Genomic DNA, 5,764 nt, shown 5'->3' with positions numbered 1-5,764 from the left:
TAAGAATTTTTGTTTTTGTTTTTTGTGTTCTAATTTCAATGTCCTCTTCTCTCTCATCTATCTTTCGTTCCTTGCATTGAATTGAAAATCAAGGAACCCGAGGGGGTTGTCAATTGTGTATGACATCTCATATGAGTCGGATTTTTTAATTCATTCAACACACTAAAAACTGGTGAGTTTAGGGGTTATTTAGATAGGGGTGGTTTTGAAAGTTAATTGGGGAAAATGGGTAGTTTCTAACTTATTTAGGGAAAAGGGATAGTTTTTTTGTCCCCATCCGAATGCGCCTGTTGAAGAGACGCACTCGGGAATATTTTATTATTTTTTACCTCTGTACGCCGCATTTAAAAAAAAAAAAATTAAACCAGTCATTCGGGATTATTTTATTATTTTTCCCCGTACGCCGCATTAATGCGTCTGTTGAACACGATCGTTTAGTAGTCGTTTAGTAAATTACTATACGATCGTGTATAAATTACTAAACGATCGTGTACAATATGTCATTTTAGCATAAATTTATCTAAACGATCGCTTTGTTATTTATTTGCTTGGTTAAATGTACAACACCAATTGTATTCTACAATTTAGCACAAATTTACCTAACAAAAAGTAAACAATTGTGTAACATTTAGGTAAACGATCGCTTAGTATTATCTAAATGATCGCTTCTATGCACCACATGATTTACTCGCTACATGTCGCCAGCAGAATCTGTGGTGTACTCCAACCCAACCGTTGTTAGGGTTTTTGACTGCAGATATAATGCCTTTGTGTCTACCTGAAATTAGACATATTCCCTCCCTTCCATGCATCACATGATCCTATAAATTCCTCAAAAATCAGCCCCACACAAGTCAGTACTTTCCTCCGATATAATGGCATATGCAACTGGATAGACGTGACCATTTGCATCTACTGAGGTAGCAATTAGCAATGTTCCTTCATACATCCCACACAAATGGGTTCCGTCAATTTGAAGTAGAGGCCTGCAATGCTTGAAACCCTCGATAACAGGTCCAAATGACCATAACGCACTACTGAACAATGTTCCTAAGAAAAAATTTAATGTTCTTAATGGATAAATAAACAATGTTCCTTCATACATCCCATACAAATGGGTTCCGTCAATTGTAATGTTCAGTAGTGCATTATGGTCGTTTGGACCTGTTATCGAGGGTTTCAAGCATTGCAGGCTGCTACTTCAAATTGACGGAACCCATTTGTATGGGATGTATGAAGGAACATTGTTAATAGCTACCTCATTAGATGCAAATGGTCACATCTATCCAGTTGCATACGCCATTGTACCAGAGGAAAGTGCTAACTCATGGGGTTGGTTTTTTCGAAATTTATGGGATCATGTGGTACATAGAAGGGAGGGAATGTGTCTAATTTCAGATAGACACAAAGGCATTATATATGCAGTCAGAAACCTTAGCAACGGTTGAGTTGGAGTACACCATAGATTCTGCTTGCGACATGTGGCGAGTAAATCATGTGGTGCATAGAAGCGATCGTTTAGATAATACTAAGCGATCGTTTACCTAACTATTTCGCAATCGTTTAGTTTTGTTTAGATAAATTTGTGTTAAATTGGTAGAATACAATTGGTGTTGTACATTTAACTAAGTGATCGTTTAGATAAATTTGTGCTAAAATTACATATTGTCCACAATCGTTTAGTAATTTGTACACGATCACACAGTAATTTACTAAACAATTACATTACTAAATGATCATGTTCAACAGATGTATTAATGTGGCGTACGGGGAAAAATAATAAAATATTCTCGAATGACCGATTTATTTTTTATTTTTTTAAATGCGGCGTATGGGGCTAAAAAAATAATAAAATATTCCCGAGTGCATCTCTTCAAGAGGCGCATTCGGATGGGGACAAAAAAACTACCCCTTTTCCTTAAATAAGTTGGAAACCACCCCTTCCCCCAATTAACTTTCAAAACCACCACTATCTAAATAACCCTGAGTTTAGTGTGGTCATACACAATATTTAGATTCTGACTGTGAATTTATTTAGGATTCATTTTGTAATCACTTGGTTTTCGTTTTTAAAATTAAGTCTATAACATTCCTTCTATCTTAAATTTTCTATTTTACTATCTACTTTTTACAAATGGTTTAAAAAATCAAGCTAAATCTTGAAAACAAAACAAGTAGCTTTTAAGAACTAGTTTTTGTTTTTTGAATTTGACTAAAAATTCAATTATTTTACTTAAAAATATGAAAATTATTGTAATAAAGAGGAGGAAATAGACATAATTTTCAAAGACAAAAAACAAAAAAAAACGAAATAGTCACCAAACGAGGTCAAAGTTTTTAACAATTATATATATAAACACTGCTATCATCTTTGGCTTTTTTTTTTTTCTGTCAATACGTAATGAAATCTTCATCTTATTATACACGTTTTACTTTGTTGAATTGGGAAGCTTTTTTTGAAAAATAATAATAATAATAAATTATTTTCTTACAATTACAATACAAAATCACTTTCATTTTCACATCAAGTTCTCTATTTTCCTTTTTCTAACCTTTCTTTTTACATGCAAACGGACACAATGCTCGCAAGTATTAAGCTAAATATTTGTTTTTATATGTGTTTGATTTAACTTCATTTAAGTGTTTAATTTTTAAAATAAATTATTTACAAAAAATTAAAATGTTTAACAATCACTCAAAATAGTTTTTAAAATACTTTCAAAGTGTATTTTAAACTGTTTTTATAAAAAAATCTTAAATAAAATTACTTTTTTGAAAAATATACTTTTTTTTCTAGTCAATCCAAACAAGTATTCGAATATCTGCTAAGACATTTTCTTATTAAGTTTGAAGTTTTAAACATTAATTAATTTTTTTAAAGGAAAATTATTTCAAATGGTGAAACTTTTGAAAATATTTATAAGATATAGCAAAATTTTAGAACTACCAATGATAGACGTTGATATAGCGTCTAATATTAATAATTTTAAAATTTTTTTATATTTTGTAAATATTTTGTTTTATTTTTCTATATTTAAAAATGATCATTTTATTAAAATGTGTCTATTTAATAAAATATTATTAAAGAGTAAATTATACAATTAATAAAATATTATTAAAATGTGTCTATTTAATTCATAAACTTTCAAAATTATCTTTTAAATCTTTAGGACCATGTTTAGTAAACATTTGGATTTTTGTTTTTAATTTTAAAAATTGAACCTATTTCATTCACATTTCTTACAATGGTTTGCATATTTCTTAACTACAATGATTGAATTCTCAACCAAATTCAAAAAACAAAAACTCCTTTTTTAGTTCCCAAAATTTGGCTTGGTTTTTTAAATCGTTGGTGAAAAGTAGATAACAAAAGAAGAAATTTGAAGGTAGAGGTAGTGTTCACAGGCTTAATTTTTAAAAACAAAAATAAAAAACAAAATAGTTACCAAACATGACCTTATTTATTTATTTTTATTCAACTATCAATTTACAAACCAAATTTAAGTTTGGACTCTTGAAAGTTGATTCTTTTTTTTTTTTTTTTTTATGTAAATTCATGTTGTGAAATATCCTTTAATAATACTAGCAAATAAACTTGACAGAAAATTAAGGATGGAATAAAAGAAATATAAGAGGAGACATTTATCATGGTTCAACTCCAAAATTGGTGTTTAAATCTACTTTAGTTTCTATATTGATTTTCAACAACTTCAACAGAGAAATACATACAAAGGAATGAAGAAATTACAGAAACTACTTTTTCCTCGACTTTTTGAAGCTTCGTCAGACCTTAGACAAGATTCTTTATCTCTCAATTGAACTCAAATCGTGCGGAACTAAACTTCATTTGGTCATACACGTCGCTTGTACGTTATTTTCTCTCATATGTGACTCCTAATGCAACGTCACATCTCCCTTCATCCTCTAGGTTCCTAGTAACACGACCATCATACTCCTACATTGCTTCGAAACTTCGTCGAGATGAGTTTGAACCCCTCATTGGGCAAAAGTAGGCTTAAAACACTCTACTGGGGTGTACCAAATGATTAAGACACTTATTGGGGCTTTTTGGGACATAATAATACTTATCGAGCTTTATCGGTCTACTTTGGTGCATACCGAGCTTATACGACCTAATGGTTGCCTACCGAGCTTTATTGGGTCATTACAACATTTATTGGAACAACTCGGAAAACTATCCTGCCAATTAGGAACTATCAAGCCCCACTAATGCTTCTAGATGCCATTAAAGGGTCGGGATTGAGAACTATCGCAAACGAACCTATGGGTAACTTTCCAACTTGGATCTTCAAAGACATCCATCCATCAGGATATATCGAGACTTGAACCCTATCGAGTCCATTATAATCAAAATTGCATGTTGGGTACTATATCAGAACATTTAGCCCATGGGAAAGGGCGACACTGTCCATGAGATCTCATTCTCAATGGAAGATGCTTAAGACACGTTTGCCTTACAATGCTCGCCCATGCCATGACACACATATGTGCCATGGGGTAACTCACTCAGGCTATGAGGCCTAGGAGTGGTGGAGAGCTGACACCATGCGCCCCCTCCCCCTACAGTATTGGGTTTTATGTCCTAAAAACTTGCAGTTTGTAAAATGATAAACATTTTCTATTATCAATATACTTGTTATTGATCTCATAAATTGTATGAAAGTCTAAATCCAATAAACTAAGACCCATGACTATTGTATGAGTACTTGAACTTTATGTGGAGACATAAGAGTGGATCGGGTTCAAGTAAATAGTCAAAATGATCCATGGTACATGAATAAGGTTGGGTACCTTATTCTGATAACAACCATTGGATGCGGCCTACTCTGTAGTTGTTACAAAGAGTTGTAAAGTGCTACATACGATGTGATCCTAATTTGTACATGTTATGACATGAGGAGTGGGGGCGTCCTATGCAATGAGTTCACATAAGATCTGGACAAAGAAATAAGTCACTCTTACATTATAACGCTGTTTACTGTTTAAGACTGACTATTTCACCTAGATGACCTAGGTAACTCGATCTTAATCCTGAGCTAACTATGAACTCCTGTTTATTCGGGATTGCCCTTAAATTTGCATAGTTAAGGGTTGACTCAATAGCGCAAGCTCAATAAGACTCCCATTTCAGGGGTAAGACCGGATAGATAGCTGGGGACATAGGGTGCAAGACGGAGTTTACGCCTACCCGATTTAGGAAAAGGAGAAAGGTTGTTACCTTAAGTACTGAATCCAGGTCTTGAACAAGGGGCCCCACCCTCTCACTGGGTTGAGAGAGTTTGGTTTGGTGATTGGATCACAAACCAGTTGTTCATTAGAGGGTCAGTAGGAACTTGAGGAATAAGACGTAATCTCGGGGATAAAACAGATTTTTGACCCAGTCGTTATTACGAACAACCTGTGAAGGGTCGACTTGCTGATTATGGTTAAATCATGTGGATATAATATATCTATAGTGAGGGGAGTGCAATTATGGACTTTAGTGGAGTGATCCATTAGTTAACGAATGGGGATTAATTTGGTCTAATGAGTTTAGCCAATTAATCTCGAATCGTTGGAGCTCATGATCTGTTGGTCCGCGAGGTCCCCCTACTAGCTCGTAACGGACTAGCTCTAGAATAGCGTGATAAGTTAATTTGAAACGTTCAAATTAGAATTAAGGGAATTAGTAATTATATGAGATATAATTATGTTTAATTTTAGAATTAAACGGAAAAGGAGAATTTATATATTTAAATATGAT

The sequence above is a fragment of the Benincasa hispida genome, chromosome 9 (genome assembly GCF_009727055.1).
Source record: "Benincasa hispida cultivar B227 chromosome 9, ASM972705v1, whole genome shotgun sequence".
Taxonomy (NCBI): domain Eukaryota; kingdom Viridiplantae; phylum Streptophyta; class Magnoliopsida; order Cucurbitales; family Cucurbitaceae; genus Benincasa; species Benincasa hispida.
The sequence above is the reverse complement of the archived record's forward strand: the minus strand, read 5'-3'. Positions refer to the sequence as shown.